The 19,383-nt window shown below is 40.3% G+C and overlaps 2 protein-coding genes across 3 annotated transcripts in view; both read left to right on the top strand.

Annotated features, from left to right (window-relative positions):
* LOC137430068 (acetyl-CoA carboxylase 1) overlaps nucleotides 1-19,383 on the top strand; it is a 763,460-nt gene that overhangs the window by 318,438 nt on the left and 425,639 nt on the right. The gene's annotated exons all lie outside the window — the stretch shown is intronic.
* MRM1 (mitochondrial rRNA methyltransferase 1) overlaps nucleotides 1-19,383 on the top strand; it is a 56,486-nt gene that overhangs the window by 1,818 nt on the left and 35,285 nt on the right. The window contains exon 2 of one of the 2 annotated variants that reach the window (XM_068120582.2): nucleotides 4,627-4,757. The exons of the other annotated variant lie outside the window; for it this stretch is intronic. The gene's annotated coding sequence lies outside the window, so the exon portion shown is untranslated. The remainder of the gene's footprint in view (nucleotides 1-4,626; nucleotides 4,758-19,383) is intronic. 2 annotated transcript variants of the gene reach the window in all.

Below are 19,383 nucleotides of genomic sequence, written 5' to 3'. Positions count from 1 at the left end.
TTATGGTGCCACAATATCACTGTTATGATGCCAAAATACCACGTGTTATGGTGCCAAAATACCATGTGTTATGGTGCCAAAATACCACGTGTTATGGTGCCAAAATATCACGTGTTATGGTGCCAAAATACCATGTGATATGGTGCCAAAATATCACGTTGTGTTCCCAAAATATCACGTGTTATGTTGCCAAAATACCACGTGTTATGGTGCCAAAATACCATGTGTTATGTTGCCAAAATGCCATGTTATGATGCCAAAATATCACTTATGATGCCAAAATACCACGTGTTATGATGCCAAAATACCATGTGTTAAGGTGCCAAAATACCACGTGTTATGGTGCCACAATACCATGTTATGGTGCCAAAATACCACGTGTTATGGTGCCAAAATATCATGTGCTATGGTGCCAAAATACCACGTGATATGGTGCCAAAATATCACGTGTTGTGTTCCCAAAATATCACGTGTTATGTTGCCAAAATACCATGTGTTATGTTGCCAAAATACCACGTGTTATGGTGCCAAAATACCACGTGTTATGTTGCCAAAATGCCATGTTATGATGCCAAAATACCACGTGTTATGATGCCAAAATACCATGTGTTAAGGTGCCAAAATACCACGTATTATGGTGCCACAATACCATGTGTTATGTTGCCAAAATGCCACGTGTTATGGTGCGAAAATACCATGTTATGGTGCCAAAATACCACGTGTTATGGTGCCAAAATACCACGTGTTATGGTGCCAAAATACCACGTGTTATGGTGCCAAAATACCACGTGTTATGGTGCCAAAATACCACGTGTTATGGTGCCAAAATACCACGTGTTATGGTGCCAAAATACCACGTGTTATGGTGCCAAAATACCACGTGTTATGGTGCCAAAATACCACGTGTTATGGTGCCAAAATACCACGTGTTATGGTGCCAAAATACCACGTGTTATGGTGCCAAAATACCACGTGTTATGGTGCCAAAATACCACGTGTTATGGTGCCAAAATACCACGTGTTATGGTGCCAAAATACCACGTGTTATGGTGCCAAAATACCACGTGTTATGGTGCCAAAATACCACGTGTTATGGTGCCAAAATACCACGTGTTATGGTGCCAAAATACCACGTGTTATGGTGCCAAAATACCACGTGTTATGGTGCCAAAATACCACGTGTTATGGTGCCAAAATACCACGTGTTATGGTGCCAAAATACCACGTGTTATGGTGCCAAAATATCACGTGTTGTGTTGCCAAAATACCACGTGTTAAGGTGCCAAAATAACATGTGTTATGGTGCCAAAATACCACGTGCTATGGCGCCAAAACACAACGTCTCATTGTGCCAAAATACCACGTGTTATGGTGCCAAAATACCACGTGTTGTGGTGCCAAAATACCACGTGTTATGGTGCCAAAATACCACGTGTTATGGTGCCAAAATACCACGTGTTATGGTGCCAAAATACCACGTGTTATGGTGCCAAAATACGACGTGTTATGGTGCCAAAATACGACGTGTTATGGTGCCAAAATACCACGTGTTATGGTGCCAAAATACCACGTGTTATGGTTCCAAAATATCACGTGTTATGGTGCCAAAATACCACGTGTTATGGTGCCAAAATACCACGTGTTATGGTGCCAAAATACCACGTGTTATGGTGCCAAAATACCACGTGTTATGGTGCCAAAATACCACGTGTTATGGTGCCAAAATACCACGTGTTATGGTGCCAAAATACCACGTGTTATGGTTCCAAAATATCACGTGTTGTGTTGCCAAAATACCATGTGTTAAGGTGCCAAAGTAACACGTGTTATGGTGCCAAAATTCCACGTGTTATGATGCCAAAATACCACGTGTTATGGTGCCAAAATACCACGTGTTATGGTGCCAAAATACCACGTGTTATGGTGCCAAAATATCACGTGTTGTGTTGCCAAAATACCACGTGTTAAGGTGCCAAAATAACACGTGTTATGGTGCCAAAATACCACGTGCTATGGCGCCAAAACACAACGTCTCATTGTGCCAAAATACCACGTGTTATGGTGCCAAAATACCACGTGTTATGGTGCCAAAATACCACGTGTTATGGTGCCAAAATACCACGTGTTGTGGTGCCAAAATACCACGTGTTATGGTGCCAAAATACCACGTGTTATGGTGCCAAAATACCACGTGTTATGGTGCCAAAATACCACGTGTGATGGTGCCAAAATACCACGTGTGATGGTGCCAAAATACCACGTGTGATGGTGCCAAAATACCACGTGTTATGGTGCCAAAATACCACGTGTTATGGTGCCAAAATACCACGTGTTATGGTGCCAAAATACCACGTGTTATGGTGCCAAAATACCACGTGTTATGGTGCCAAAATACCACGTGTTATGGTGCCAAAATACCACGTGTTATGGTGCCAAAATACCACGTGTTATGGTGCCAAAATACCACGTGTTATGGTGCCAAAATACCACGTGTTATGGTGCCAAAATACCACGTGTTATGGTGCCAAAATACCACGTGTTATGGTGCCAAAATACCACGTGTTATGGTGCCAAAATATCACGTGTTGTGTTGCCAAAATACCACGTGTTAAGGTGCCAAAATAACATGTGTTATGGTGCCAAAATACCACGTGCTATGGCGCCAAAACACAACGTCTCATTGTGCCAAAATACCACGTGTTATGGTGCCAAAATACCACGTGTTGTGGTGCCAAAATACCACGTGTTATGGTGCCAAAATACCACGTGTTATGGTGCCAAAATACCACGTGTTATGGTGCCAAAATACCACGTGTTATGGTGCCAAAATACGACGTGTTATGGTGCCAAAATACCACGTGTTATGGTGCCAAAATACCACGTGTTATGGTTCCAAAATATCACGTGTTATGGTGCCAAAATACCACGTGTTATGGTGCCAAAATACCACGTGTTATGGTGCCAAAATACCACGTGTTATGGTGCCAAAATACCACGTGTTATGGTGCCAAAATACCACGTGTTATGGTGCCAAAATACCACGTGTTATGGTGCCAAAATACCACGTGTTATGGTTCCAAAATATCACGTGTTGTGTTGCCAAAATACCATGTGTTAAGGTGCCAAAATAACACGTGTTATGGTGCCAAAATTCCACGTGTTATGATGCCAAAATACCACGTGTTATGGTGCCAAAATACCACGTGTTATGGTGCCAAAATACCACGTGTTATGGTGCCAAAATATCACGTGTTGTGTTGCCAAAATACCACGTGTTAAGGTGCCAAAATAACACGTGTTATGGTGCCAAAATACCACGTGCTATGGCGCCAAAACACAACGTCTCATTGTGCCAAAATACCACGTGTTATGGTGCCAAAATACCACGTGTTATGGTGCCAAAATACCACGTGTTATGGTGCCAAAATACCACGTGTTGTGGTGCCAAAATACCACGTGTTATGGTGCCAAAATACCACGTGTTATGGTGCCAAAATACCACGTGTTATGGTGCCAAAATACCACGTGTGATGGTGCCAAAATACCACGTGTGATGGTGCCAAAATACCACGTGTGATGGTGCCAAAATACCACGTGTTATGGTGCCAAAATACCACGTGTTATGGTGCCAAAATACCACGTGTTATGGTGCCAAAATACCACGTGTTATGGTGCCAAAATACCACGTGTTATGGTGCCAAAATACCACGTGTTATGGTGCCAAAATATCACGTGTTGTGTTGCCAAAATACCACGTGTTAAGGTGCCAAAATAACACGTGCTATGGCGCCAAAGCACAACGTCTCATTGTGCCAAAATACCACGTGTTATGGTGCCAAAATACCACGTGTTATGGTGCCAAAATACCACGTGTTATGGTGCCAAAATACCACGTGTTATGGTGCCAAAATACCACGTGTTATGGTGCCAAAATACCACGTGTTATGGTGCCAAAATACCACGTGTTATGGTGCCAAAATACCACGTGTTATGGTGCCAAAATACCACGTGTTATGGTGCTAAAATACCACGTGTTATGGTGCTAAAATACCACGTGTTATGGTGCCAAAATACCACGTGTTATGGTGTCAAAATATCACGTGTTGTGTTGCCAAAATACCACGTGTTAAGGTGCCAAAATAACACGTGTTATGGTGCCAAAATACCACGTGCTATGGCGCCAAAGCACAACGTCTCATTGTGCCAAAATACCACGTGTTATGGTGCCAAAATACCACGTGTTATGGTGCCAAAATACCACGTGTTATGGTGCCAAAATACCACGTGTTATGGTGCCAAAATACCACGTGTTATGGTGCCAAAATACCACGTGTTATGGTGCCAAAATACCACGTGTTATGGTGCCAAATGCTTCCTGAATGCGTTTCTTCAGTTCATTAACAGTTGCCATGCGATGTTGTGCAACCTTAGCTTTGACGTCCCCCAACTGAGCATTGCCCCAAATGGTCAGATGAATACTGTGTGGTGACCACAGACGCATGCGCGGAGGTAATTTCATATTACACATGCATGATGTGCAGGTGCCTCATCCTGCTGGAAATAATTCTCATGGGTTAGTCCACGTCATTCAAGTTCAGGTGCGAGGTAATTCTCTGACATACACAGATATGACTGCTGCTTGACCAACGCATCAAAAAGTAAGGACCAATGAGATGTGGTGGATGGTATTGCTCTTCTTCAACATCATGTCGATTAGCATCACTCCAAAAGTAAACGTTGCGTGGAGATGAACTCAGGTAAACAGCACTCGCCACAAAACGTAACCTCTGATCTTTTTGGAATTGTATCGAAGTGCTGTGGCAATCTGTCACAAGGTGTCAACCTGTTTTCATGATCTGCATCTGACAATGCACAAATGACAGGTGGTTTATATGGTTTCATGTGAAGGTCTTCTTTCATTATGCCACGTAACGATGATAACGAAACACCCAACTCTGCAGAACGTTTCCTTAATTATTTTTTTGGAGATCTGAGAACGGATGTTTTAATGTTTTGAATTCTCAAATCACGAATTTTTAGTCGTCCGCTGCACTTGCTGTCGAGTACACTTCCAGTCTGAAATACCTGTTTTCCAAAGATGAAGATTTGATTTTGATGGTGTTGGTTTCATCGTTTTGTTAGTTTCTCTTCTTGTAGTACCACACCACTGCTACCAGCCTCGCTTCCACTGTAAATGGACTGGTGTCTGCCATCATAAAAACCTATGAAGGTGCTGCATGGAATAGACCGGATTAGACCGCAACATTTCTTCACTCCGGCTCAATACTCTTCAACGTGGGGCCCACTCCCTTAAACTCTTTGTGCCGAGGTGTATGTTAGACATGAGGAAAAGTTTCTTCAGTCAGAGGGTAGTCAAAGACTGGGATAGTCTTCCTCGGAATATTGTGGATGCTCAGTCCTTTGAAGCTTTCAAACACGGTCTAGACAAGGTTTGGTGGGTAGAGCATTTCCAATTGCACTGACCATCAACCAATCATGAGCACTCCATCCTGCACCAACCACCAAATTAACCAAGTACTATCAATAGTGCAGACCAGAAGATCTACAGGACTACCTTCACTTCCTCAGACAGGATGATGATGATTATGATGATCTTGGTTTAATGTATTATTTCTTGTACTAGCAACGGTACCCACCCTATGGGCAGGGCTTCAATTGGGAAGCCCAAATGAAAAGGTAAAATATCAGAAATTGAAGGCTTTTTAAAAATTTTAAACGATTCATATAAACATCCGTTGAATCATATCACACGCAAATCATCAAAAACTAAATGGTACATGGCGCCCATTTTGAAAAAAGATTGAATTCTGCAAAACGGAAGCGGCCGCTTCACATCTTTCTCAGTCGCACGTTTATGTGTGAAGAGTGCGCGCCGAATCTGCAACACGGAAGCGGCCGCTACACCTGTTTCTCAGTCGCTTTGCACACGCTGCCGTGTTACTTCGGAGCCGCACGTTTATATAGGAAGAGTTTGTCAGGAGTCGATCTACTCTCTCCTGGTACGTAGAATTTCAACAAAAGCCACATCACTGTTCATATAGGTAAATATTATTACATCGTGTTTGGAAAAACTGGAAAATTGGAAAATTGGGAAAAAATTGGAAAAACAATATAGCCTGTTTTACTCCAGGGGGTCTGTAGGGGAAGTAGTGGGGGAGACTCAAGACTCCAATGACCGGACACAGGTTTTACAAAAGGTCTGGTTTATTAACTGGTTATTCACTTCATTCCAATTACCAAATAATACCGCTTAATTCAATGGACCAGGTTAACTCTTTTCGCATGGTCCTTCTCGTTCGGCCGATGTTCCTCTGCCACTCCCGTCGAGCAGAGGGTCTGATGATGAGTGCTCGTCCGTTCCGTCGGTCAGAGCTTCTGGTCACAAGTCTCCTTGACTCAACGTTTGCTCTGGTTTATATGGACAACCTAGAGTTAATCCCCTGTCCGCTGAATGTTAATCCTTTCTCCGCTAATGCCCCGAGGTCATGCATGCACCAAGTCCTGGCATCAGCTCGCTCCCCCCCTGCTGCGAGTTCCGTTTACCAAACGATAGGGGGGTGCTCCAGCCAGGGGCTGTGACCAGCGGGACAAGAGATTATCATGTGCGTGCACATTCTTGGCATCCATTTACGAAATCGTTACCAGTCTTTACTCAATAAGTTACACTGAGTTACACTTCCACAATTCCCTCATCTTTTTGTTTTTGTTTATATTAACCATTAATCTAAACATCAATATAAGTAAATAGTCAATCACTACAAGTAAACATCATTACAAGTATAAGTAAATAATCAATCTTTGGTAATCAAATTCCCTTAGGCATACACCGTCATCCTGCAAGAATCACAAGACATTTCGTTGGTCATTGACTCCTTCCATATTGTTCAATCTATTGCATTTGCATCACAAATATATTTTCAAAACAACACTTCACCATCACCAAGATACAACAATTTCACTTCATTTTCAAGTTTTGTAAAGCATCTGCACCATCTGGCAAAAACGTTTGCCTCCACACAAATGTTGACTTTGTTTGAAAGGAAGGGCTGATCACTTGTGTTTGAATTCAGGTATGAAACATTTTCTCCTAATGTCTTCATAGCTCCTGCACTACTTCGTGTAGGATTTCGCTGTTGTGGTAACATTGCGGAGTCATAGACTGACCCTGCTCTCCTTGTAGCATTCTTGCCACTTTTTTCTGTAAACCATTGTAATTCCTGAACAAGGCCTTCACCCAGTTGTAGTCGGCTTGCCTCCTCCCTCATTGTGAGTGGGCAGCAAGTATTGGTGTGACGTTGATTGGCCAGCAAGATGTGGAACAGGGATGCCGGATGCATCCACAATGATGTTGGGACCATGGTGTTCAGGTCATCCATGGTCCATACCAGGAGTGGCCCCGCAAAATCGTGCACAGCTGTTGTGAAAAGGCACAGCCATTGGTTTGCAGCTCCATGCTGGCTCCCCGGAAGTTGGTGAAGTAATAACATATGTCCCCGCATTTCACAGAGGTTGCAGGTAAAATGTCGTTGTCCTGCAACTTCTGATGTGATGAATGTTCGAAGCCTTCGAACAAGAGTAAGTGATCGCCTTTCTTTCATATGTTGCAGTGTGATCCAGGCAAATGGTCACATAAATTTCCTTGGTGAAGGTAAGCATTCATCTCCAAGTTACACGGGAGAATGTCTTCATCATTCTTTGAGAAAGAGGGTGTATGCCACGATTAACTTCATTTTTTTTTTCAGCCACAAATTTTCTTTTTCGAACTTCTTCCCAATTCCGTTAGCACTCCCTTCAAAATGTGATCTCGTCTTATCCTTATGCTCAGTCACATCTGAATCTGCTTTCCGCACACACTGAATCAGATAGGGTACATCTTACCATGAAATCAACATAATCATGTATATCTTCCGACAGTTTCACATTCAACAATTTGTTGTTTTTCCTTAACACAAAAAGTTATATTCATTTATATGCGTCACACAAATAATATTCAATCAGGTATGTATTTTATTACTAAACTAAGAATAGCATCCACAATTGCTTTCAGGTTAATATAGTTCAAAAATTAACTCATGCAGGTATTTTAGCACTACTCTAAGAAAATAAATTGTATATGATTACAATCACAAACGGGAATACCTAATTCCCAACAACAATTTTCCCAAACCAACAAATTAAGCATAATGTATTATTACCATAATTCCTCTCCACTTTTTCTTTTCCCCTTTTTTTCCTAACAGTGTGTCACTCGTGGTGATATGAGTTCACTGATATTGTGATTGACACAACTCATAACATTGTCGTTATGCCATTATCTTAATTCTACTGTTTATGTCGCCATAAAAGTCTTCCTTTTCTGGTTCCACATTTCTTTCCTCATTTGTCACTTCATGCGTTATCATCGTGTTGTTGGTTACCTTATTCAAACACACCGTCACTGAGGCTTTCAAGCAAGCCACCACTAAAACAATTGCCAATATAACTACTAAACCAACAAACAAGTCTGCTACTCCTTGTATATATTCATACCTATGACATAGTTATATGTCGATGACATTCAACATTATATACCAAACTAACAAGCTTCCTAAAAGGTAAATAAAGAAAATCCCTTAATATGTAACATAAATCAGATTATTTGTCTTACCCTGCTCCCCCTATCTCCCGGGGTTGAACTCAATCCCCTGATCATGAGTGTAGTTGTGATACATTGTGATACATTTTTGTGATACATTTTTTGTTGTGATACATTTTTTTTTTCACTCATGTTGTATTAATATCAGCAGGTAATTGTATGTCATGTAGGCAAATAAATGTCACTATCCCAAGTAGGAATATCACATGTTGAAAATGTAATGTTTATCAATGCAAGGGGTGTTAAAATGTAATTCAAATGACTGTAAATCACGACTATCATTTATCTGCCACTGAATGTTCTGCTGGGCTGCTAGGTGCAGCCTTATTTTCTGTGGGATCGTCCACCTTAGCCCCATGTGCTTGTTTGCAATGAGGGGCATGAATCCAACTTTCTATTTTGGGTCCATATTTTTTTTTTTTCTATTCTTATCAACCTCCTATGGTTTATCAATTTGTTCCAAAACACTGCAACCAAAGGTTTTAACCAAAGCTCTACCACACTATTTCCAATTTGAACTCAAAATGCTAATTAAACAACAATTCAAAGAATTAACTTCAATGGGTCAACAAACTCATTTTATAAACAGATCTAATTTTCCCATCCAATAATTTTCCTTGCCAAATGTCATATTGCAACACTTTAATAAACCTTCGAAAAATGTCTCCCAAATCAATAAATTCCCTTTTTCTTCCCAAATACTCATCTGTAAATTACATATTCAATTACAGTTTCTCCCAATTTGTTCGGTCTAAATGGCCACCGAAGTGGCTGCCAACATGCAGTACCGTTTTTATCTACCAAGCAAGTATTCGTCCACATAAGGCCTCTACTAAAATGTTGTTTGTAAAACAACAAATCTGGGATTTCTGATTACATGGATGCACACTCTCAGGACATTTCAGGCTGCTTGTTAACAATCCACTACGATAAATTAATTCCTTTACCCACAATCAAATAATTAGTACAAATTGAGGATATTCTCCCTATCACATTCATTTATAGATTCATTATGTTGGATCTAAATTTTCTCCCACTGTTGCAAGGAAGAACAATAGCTCTTATAAGTCTTTGTAATATCTCACTTCATTTACCCAGCATCAAAGAATTTATTTACTCTCCATTCCCATCTGTTAACCAGTGACTTTGTTTGAACTCCAAAACTTAATTTGATGAATCCCATGTGTACAGCTACCACTTATTGAAACCCCTACTTTTGTAGAAAATATCCAAGTAAGTGTTTTTTACACCCCCTTAACTGTTGCTCATCCATTTCTATGCACCCAGTGAGTACTACTGACACCAGTATGCCAATATAGGTGTGCGAGATTAACAAATATGTTGCAGGTACACGTGACATCGCGTTCTGAGTATAAATAACGTAACAGCGCGTTCATGGCTGCCCCTTGGTTTAAGATTCACAATGCATTCCGTTTTAAAACTCACAATAGTTCCAACCAGCAAGATATTCTTTACTATTTTCCCATATCATCTATGCCTAATACACAACCATACATGCAGCACAATTTATATGCTGATAAAATTCAAGTTTATATATATATATATATATAAATCCATGAGCAGAGTATTCTGGGAAGTCAGTGTAAGACCTCTCCCAAATTTGGATAATTTTGTACTCCCTCATTTCTTTTTATGAAGCTCATATCCATAAATAGATGTTATTCTCATATAAATTCTATCAAAAATGGAATCCCAAAATTACTCACAATTTTACTATTAATTAATGGCTGCTCATAACCCAGCACATCAAATCTTTATATTCCATCTCCCTTGACAAAAGAGATAATGTTCATAATCAAATTATATTTCTATTTTATTTTACGGATTCTCTGGATATTCAATCCCATCCACATAAAACTATCCATTTCCAGACAGGCACACTGTCGGTGTCAACAATCTTGTAAGATTGATACACAAAACAATAAAAAACACTAACATTGACACACAAAAATACACACACACATGCATTATGCGTATTTGTTTGCGTTGGAACTATTATTTACAGATCAAGATGGGTGTCAATTTTATTTCAATTTCATAAAATTTGTCCTTCAATTTTAGAAATGCTAATACACAAATGGACCAAAAAGTTTATTCTTAGAAAACCCCTATGATGTCACATTGAAATTACCCTTTCAGTTCCCACAATAATTTATCCAAATTTGACTACACACCCATTTACATGTCAGTCGACCACTGACTTATCAATCATGCGGAACACTAGTCCGAAATTCCCACCTGATCATGATGTGACCCTTGTCACTTGGTTTCAAAAATTTGCAAAGCAATTGTTCCAACTTTGTAAATTTAAAATTGTGTGCCCAACATAAAAGATCCAATTTCGGCATGTGATCAATTAATTACTAATTTGCTTACAAGCAAAAGAAAAAATGAATAATTCTTGCTCCGAAAACTTTTCAGACCCAAGAATCATCGACAGTTATTCATGTTTGTCCAGTAATCTAATTTGTTGAGGCCAATCGTCATTTGGGATTTGTCGCAATGAAGGCCTAATCATTGTCTGAGGTATCGGTCAGCACTGGTACCCTTGATCTTGGTTTACCCTATTAACTTGTCTTCCTTTTGGTATACGGACATCCTCTTTTCCAATGTCCCATCCGTCCACACTTGAAACACCGGTTTCTGTCATTGTCTGATCTGTGCACCTGTGCACTTGTATTGCTGGGCTGCATCTCTACATCCCTGAGTTGCCACTGCAATCTCTCGTTATCTCCTGAAACACGAAAAAATTCTCTGTACCGTCCTTTTTGGGGAGACAACTGGAAATCTGATGGGACAACTGTCACTTTCATTCCTAATTTCGAGGGCAGTTGTGCATTTGTCTCCTCCACTGTATCCTGTATCCTTTTTATTTTAAGTTCTAGATCCGTTATCCGTTCTTGCTGTTCCCGTTGTCTGGATTCACCATCCCAAAGTTGGAATGCAAGCCAGTCTACCGTTAGATTCTGTCTCTTCCTGGCTTTCAATCTTTGTTCCAATCTTTCCAATCGACTTCGCTCAAATGTACCATCTCTTGGAAACTCCTCATCATGTCCCTTTGTCCACAAATACCAATTCTCGACCTGCCTTATAGCTTCGGCACCATAACGGTCGTACATATGATGTGTACAAGTACCTTTTTGTGGAATTTCTGGTTGTCCTTGTGTATTCTTGCAGGCTCCATTTCCCATTCTGCCTTTTATCAAAGTAGCGTTGGATGTGTTGTAGCTTGTTCCAGGTTCCTCTAAAGCTTCACTCGTACCTCCAGGAAGGATCTCTCCACCTGTTCACACGGTGATTTTCAGAGAATCTCCCTCAGCTGTGGCTTTTGCACAATCCAATCTCACAGATCAGTATTTGCAGATGAGCCGGAGGGTCAGTATGAAATGGGTGAATCCTCAGGTGTCCGCTCTGTTTGACGGGGAAATCACACAATGGTAACCGCACATATATATCTGTATATAAACTCACCACCTTGCTCAATTTTCCCAGGTTGTCTCCACATTGATAATATCTCGCAAAGATATCAAAGCTTCTTTCTTGAGACCGCATTTTCATCAATCAAACAATCAATATATTCAATTCAATTTATTCAGTTCAATTTATTCAGTTAAATTTATTCAATTAAATTCAATCAATTAGATTCAATCAATGAACAATTCAATCAATTATTCAATTTCAATTAATTCATCAATATTCATCAATAAATCAAATTAATCATTTTGAATGACTCCTTGCATAAGCCCTTTCCCCAATGATGTCAGGACAGGTCCATCCATTGACTGAGATCGACTCTCATCGGTCGTCACCTCTGGTTCGTACCTCATGTCAATTGATGAATCACCGTCCTGTCCTAGGGTCATATCTGACATATTTCCCCATTTTGCCTGGTCTCCACAAATTTTCTTTGCAACCACTAAAGGCAACTCATCCTTCATTCGTGAGACAGCCAAAATGGATGGCAGATATTAAAGTTCATTGGAAAAAATATCTCATCATTTTTTTTTTCCTTTAATAGTACCCAAAATCTCTTGGCAATTTAAATTTCGTAAAACTCCTGAAATAAGACTGTAAAATTCCTTCAATCATGCTAAATTTTGAAACTCCATCGCTTGTAACACCCAATTTATCCCATAGGGCTTGAAAGTTCTTTCCCAAGTTCATGCAATCATTCTGCATTTGAACCCTATGATATCATTCATAATAATCATCATGATTTTATAGTCATGGTCATATCGTAATCATCTATTTAAAACGAACATTTCCTTTATCACCACAGCTATGTGGTATAATCAACACTCGAATAAAACTGTACATAGCAACAGGCTACCTCATGGCCACTTAGTATACCTATTGACAATAAGTCATAACAATATCGAATAATCATTGAACAATTCAAAAATCGCTTCCACTGCTCCAGCCGCAGCATTCGTCATTTTGTCTGCTCGTCCGCATGACCAAAACGAAATAAAGGGAGCTCAACCATTACACAGCGCTTTTAATGGCGCAATAGGACCTCAACGCAATTTCGACTCAGCCAGAAAACGAGCAAATTTTGCAGGATGTTAACTGGAATTAGTCGTGAAAATATATCCAAAATACACAAAAAATACACACCCACAAAAATAAACAACAAACCCAAACAAACCCAAGGTCGACCCTCTTACACAGTAAATTACATCATTTCAGCATCGTATTGATTGCTGAAATATTCCAGGGTTTATACACACCTTAAAAGAGGTATGCGTGGTGTTGCCCCCTCCCACGTTTATTCCAGGGTTTATACACACCTTAAAAGAGGTATGCGTGGTGTTGCCCCCTCCCACTTTTAATTCCTCATTAAATTCCTCATTAAATTACTTATTAAATTACTCATTAAATTACTTATTAAATTACTTATTAAATTACTCATTAAATTACTCATTAAATTACTTATTAAATTACTCATTAAATTACTCATTAAATTACTTATTAAATTACTCATTAAGTTACTCATTAAATTACTCATTAACTTAACTTACATAGTTTCAGCATTGTATTGATTGCTGAAATATTCCAGGGTTTATACACACCTTAAAAGAGGTATGCGTGGTGTTGCCCCCTCCCACGTTTATTCCAGGGTTTATACACACCTTAAAAGAGGTATGCGTGGTGTTGCCCCCTCCCACTTTTAATTACTCATTACATCGTTTCCATTAAAAAACATCGCTTTTACTGCTCCAGCCGCAGCATTTGTCACTTTGTTTGCTCATCCGCATGACCAAAACGAAATAAAGGGAGCTCAACCATTACACAGCGCTTTTAATGGCGCATGCCATAGAAACTCAACGCAATTTCGACTCGGCCAGCAAACGAGCAAATTTTGCAGGATGTTAACTGGAATTAGTCGTGAAAATATATCCAAAATACACAAGAAATACACACCCACACAAATAAACAACATTTATTCCGTTCAACAGAACAAACATTTCCTCTATCATGACATGCATGTCTTCAAAATTATATGACCAAGAGAAAAAGTAAAACTAATTAAAACTGCGGGCAGTGATGATCCGGGGACCATACCGCTCCATCCTGATTGGACGAGTGCGTGCTAGAGTCGTTAACAACGACAGTCCAGATCCGATTGTTCAAAATTTCAACTCAATCGATCGAAAAATGAATGCAGGGATGCATTTTAAAGGTGCAGTGGCACTAACTGAGTTGCCACGAATATGGCCACGAAATTGCCAATATGGCCATCACAAAATATTTTCCTTAATCAATTGGCTCATAGCATAACCAATCTGCAAGTATCTCATCCGAAGATGTATCTCTGAGGAATTTTAATTAAATAAGTCATATTATAAATCAACGAGTTAATTTATTAAATGATTAATCAAGAAATCAGAATTTTCCTTGACAGCCACATCACTTGGTCAGTGTCATGTCCAAATATCAGCTTCCTTTCTCAAAAGGTGCCTGAGTTAATGTAATGTAATTACTGTAATAAGATTACTGCAATTACTGTAATGATTACTGTAATTACTGTAATTACCGGAACTGTAATTGCTGTAATTACCTCAGGTAATTACTGTAATGTAATTACTGTAATGTAATACGAAATGTAATTAATTAAATAAGTACTTCCTTAATCGCTAATAATTAAATAACTCGTGAATTCTTATCCGATTTACTTAACATTTGAGTGTCCCCAAAACGTTGGAGCAAAACGTTGCAACAACGAAAGTGAAACGTTGTAGCGACGTTGTGGAAACGTCAGCAAAACACAACATTTGAATGTTCCCAAAACGTTGGAGCAAAACGTTGCAACAACGAAAGTGAAACGTTGTAGCGACGTTGTGGAAACGTCAGCAAAACACAACATTTGAATGTTCCCAAAACGTTGGAGCAAAACGTTGCAACAACGAAAGTGAAACGTTGTAGCGACGTTGTGGAAACGTCAGCAAAACACAACATTTGAATGTTCCCAAAACGTTGGAGCAAAACGTTGCAACAACGAAAGTGAAACGTTGTAGCGACGTTGTGGAAACGTTAGCACAACCCAACATTTGAATGTTCCCAAAACGTTGGAGCAAAACGTTGCAACAACGAAAGTGAAACGTTGTAGCGACGTTGTGGAAACGTCAGCAAAACACAACATTTGAATGTTCCCAAAACGTTGGAGCAAAACGTTGCAACAACGAAAGTGAAACGTTGTGGCGACGTTGTGGAAACGTCAGCAAAATCCAACATTTGAATGTTCCCAAAACGTTGGAGCAAAACGTTGCAACAACGAAAGTGAAACGTTGTGGCGACGTTGTGGAAACGTCAGCAAAACACAACATTTGAATGTTCCCAAAACGTTGGAGCAAAACGTTGCAACAACGAAAGTGAAACGTTGTGGCGACGTTGTGGAAACGTCAGCAAAACCCAACATTTGAATGTTCCCAAAACGTTGGAGCAAAACGTTGTGGCGACGTTGTGGAAACGTTAGCAAAACCCAACATTTGAATGTTCCCAAAACGTTGGAGCAAAACGTTGCAACAACGAAAGTGAAACGTTGTAGCGACGTTGTGGAAACGTCAGCAAAACACAACATTTGAATGTTCCCAAAACGTTGGAGCAAAACGTTGCAACAACGAAAGTGAAACGTTGTAGCGACGTTGTGGAAACGTTAGCACAACCCAACATTTGAATGTTCCCAAAACGTTGGAGCAAAACGTTGCAACAACGAAAGTGAAACGTTGTAGCGACGTTGTGGAAACGTTAGCAAAACCCAACATTTGAATGTTCCCAAAACGTTGGAGCAAAACGTTGCAACAACGAAAGTGAAACGTTGTAGCGACGTTGTGGAAACGTTAGCAAAACCCAACATTTGAATGTTCCCAAAACGTTGGAGCAAAACGTTGCAACAACGAAAGTGAAACGTTGTGGCGACGTTGTGGAAACGTTAGCAAAACCCAACATTTGAATGTTCCCAAAACGTTGGAGCAAAACGTTGCAACAACGAAAGTGAAACGTTGTAGCGACGTTGTGGAAACGTTTTACAACAACATTATTTCAATGTTGCAGGAAAGTAATGTGAAAACCGTTCCCAAAAATGTTCTCTCTCTGTCTGTCTCTCTTTCTGTCTGTCTGTGTCTCTCTCTCACTTTCTGTCTCTCTCTGTCTATCTCTCTCTGTCTCTCTGTCTGTCTCTCTCTATGTGTCTGAATATCATCTTTATCTCTGTCTGTCTCTATGTCTCTCTCTCTTTCTTTCTCTCTCTCTCTCTCTCTGTCTGTCTGTCTGTCTCTCTCTATGTGTCTGACGATCATCTTTATCTCTGTTTGTCTCTATGTCTCTCTCTCTTTCTTTCTGTCTCTCTCTCTCTGTCTCTCTCTGTCTATCTCTCTCTGTCTGTCTGTCTGTCTCTCTCTGTGTGTCTCTCTCTCTGTCTGTCTATGTCTCATAATCACCAAACAAGAACAGTACACATTTCCTGTAATTATCTCTCATAATCAGGATAAATTTGGAACAGCCCTTAAACTAACACCAAGCAGATCAATTTTTATATTTAGGTTGAGGTTTCACACAAACTGGTTAACCAAATAATACAGAATTATTATTATTATTATTATTATTATTATTCAAAAACACTTGTTCACCAATTTCCCAAATTTCAGCTTCCTAGCTCAAAGGATGGCTAAGATATCGCCCAGACGAACAAACACACAACTAGAACGACGCTCGGTAGAGAGCATATCTCCGCCTTGGTGAACAGTTTATGTTTTGTATCCCACTGATAGGCCGGATCTGGATTCGGACCTGAACCAAAATGGAATCGGCGTGTTCTTGTCACCTCCCCAACTCATCCACCAGGTTCATTCACTCATCCATAACTTTTTTTAATATATGAATAATATTAAAATAATAACATTAATAAGTATATTATGTTAAATATAATGTATATCGCTTTTCACCCGATCTCTTGATGGTGAAGAATCACTTTAAACAATTCTCGTAGCCGGATTCGCACCTGGGTCTTCACCAAAATCCAATCATTTCGTCCGTGTCACCCATGCTATCTGTCTGGCAAATTTCGTCAAAAAAACAACAGCACTGGTTTTGTTTCCTGGAAGCTTCCTGCAAAACGCTTTGCTTCTCGCAAAACGTCCGCCAATGGGAAGTAAAGGGAGGGAGAAGGAGCGGGAGCAAGAGACAGGGTGCCGGAATGGACATGAGGGACAATGAGGGACAGTGAGGGAGTGTTGGTATGCAATTTTCATCCAATCGCCATCTTTCACAATAATTCTGGACCGGCATCAGGTGGGGTTGTCTGTCATGAATTTATTTGTTGATCGAACGAGTTTTAGACATGGCGGGAAAACTGAAAAAAAAAATTTTTCTCTCCTCCACCCCCCTTTTTTTTTTTTTTTTTTTTTTTTTTTTTTAACTTTGGACCCACGGCTTTCGTCCTACACAATTCCGTTTAATTTGTCTAAATCCGACCAGTCGTTCCAAAGATATAAGCCGTTTTGTCGCAATACCATAAATTGGAATGAGGTAAAAATATATATATATAAATATAATTCCATTTCCCGGCTCCCTGTCGCACGCCGAGCAAGTTGCGTGCTTTGAACAAGTGCAAAAAAAAACAACTACTTTACACGTGTACGGGTGTGTAAACGAGTGTACCGGCCTTACACGACTTGGAAGCAAATGGTCGCATGGTGCACGCATGCTCCGTTTGCTCCCAGGTCACAGTAAGGCCCTTAATGACCAGCGCCGACCTGGTGCATTTTATTTAGACAGCGCAAAAATACGTATTTACAGAAATCATTTAGAAAAACACGAATACTAGCTGCAGTCGTTTATCGAAGTACCATTCGTGATGGGTCACGCCACCTATATCGCGGCATCGGTGTGCAAGGAACCCCCAGGACCACCTCCTCCCCCATGTATGTACAAAACTATTCCCAAGTTCGTAAATCATATTGGACAAAACAAGACACACTCACCTTTTAAAGACTCGTTTGTGTACAATTGATGTCAGCGGTGTGTGGAAGTGTAATTCAGTGTAACTTATTAATTGGCACTGGTAACTTATTGGTTGACCTAGTAACAAAGCAGATGCATTTTACATGCAAACTCTGTGGGGGACGGGTTTGTAAATGAGTTAGGAATGTGCACGAACATGATGGTCTCTTGAAACACCTGGTCACAGCCCCAGGCTGGAGCACCCCCCTATTGTTTGATAAAAGGAACTCACAGCAGGGGGGGGGGCTAGCTGGCGCCAGGAAGGCGACCGGTGACGTCGGCGGAGAGGAGATTACGAGTTCAGCGGACAGAGGATTAAGTCGAGTTGGTCCATATAAGCGGGAGCTGCGGCTGGAGTCGAGAAGACTTGCTGCGAGGAGCTCTGACGAACGGGACCATGGCGGAGGAACATCAGCCGAACGAAAAGGACCATGGAAAAGAGTTAATCTCAGCCATTGAATAATGCGGTATTATTTGGTAAATGGAATCAAGTGAATAACCAGTTAATAAAGTTGTGACCTTTTGTAAAACCTGTTTCCGACCATTGGCGTCTTGAGTCTCACCCTCCACTTCCGCGACAATATGGAGGCACCGCTGAAATTTCGAGTGGACGTCGCCAAGGTGAGCATGTAAGCATGACGTCTTGGGGATCTGTCCATTATGAAATATGAATTCTGAAGATGGAGGATTTGGTGTGTGGGACTTGCATTCCGTAGGTAATCCAAGGAGTGTAAAAGTATTTTTGTCACGACCGTCCAAGGTAAAAGTCACGGATGGAACGGTTTAAATGATTCTATTATTCGTGTGCTTGCATATGCGTACGGTATACGCTGGGTGTTAAGAGCCTTACTCTGGTCTGCGGGCAAGTCGGCTCATGAAGTGCACCATGAGGCGATTTGTTTGCCGGGTCGGTAAGGTCCGTACACGTGTACAATCGTGTACACCCGTTTTAAATAGAGAATTTTTTTTCAGTTTTCCCGCCATAACTAAAACTTGTTGTTTTTTTTGGACGAAATTTGCTAGATAAATAGCATGGGTGACACGGATTAAATGATTTTATGATTATGAATTAATGAGAAAATGATTTTATATTTAAATATAAAAATTGATCTGCTTGGTGTTAGTTTAAGGGCTGTTCCAAATTTATCTTGATTATGAGACAAAAACAGCAGAATGGGAATCAACAGACAATGGAACAGCTCGCG

This window comes from Myxine glutinosa, chromosome 6 (genome assembly GCF_964187855.1).
Source record: "Myxine glutinosa chromosome 6, kmMyxGlut1.1, whole genome shotgun sequence".
NCBI classification, from domain to species: Eukaryota; Metazoa; Chordata; class Myxini; order Myxiniformes; family Myxinidae; genus Myxine; species Myxine glutinosa.
The sequence above is the reverse complement of the archived record's forward strand: the minus strand, read 5'-3'. Positions and strand labels throughout refer to the sequence as shown.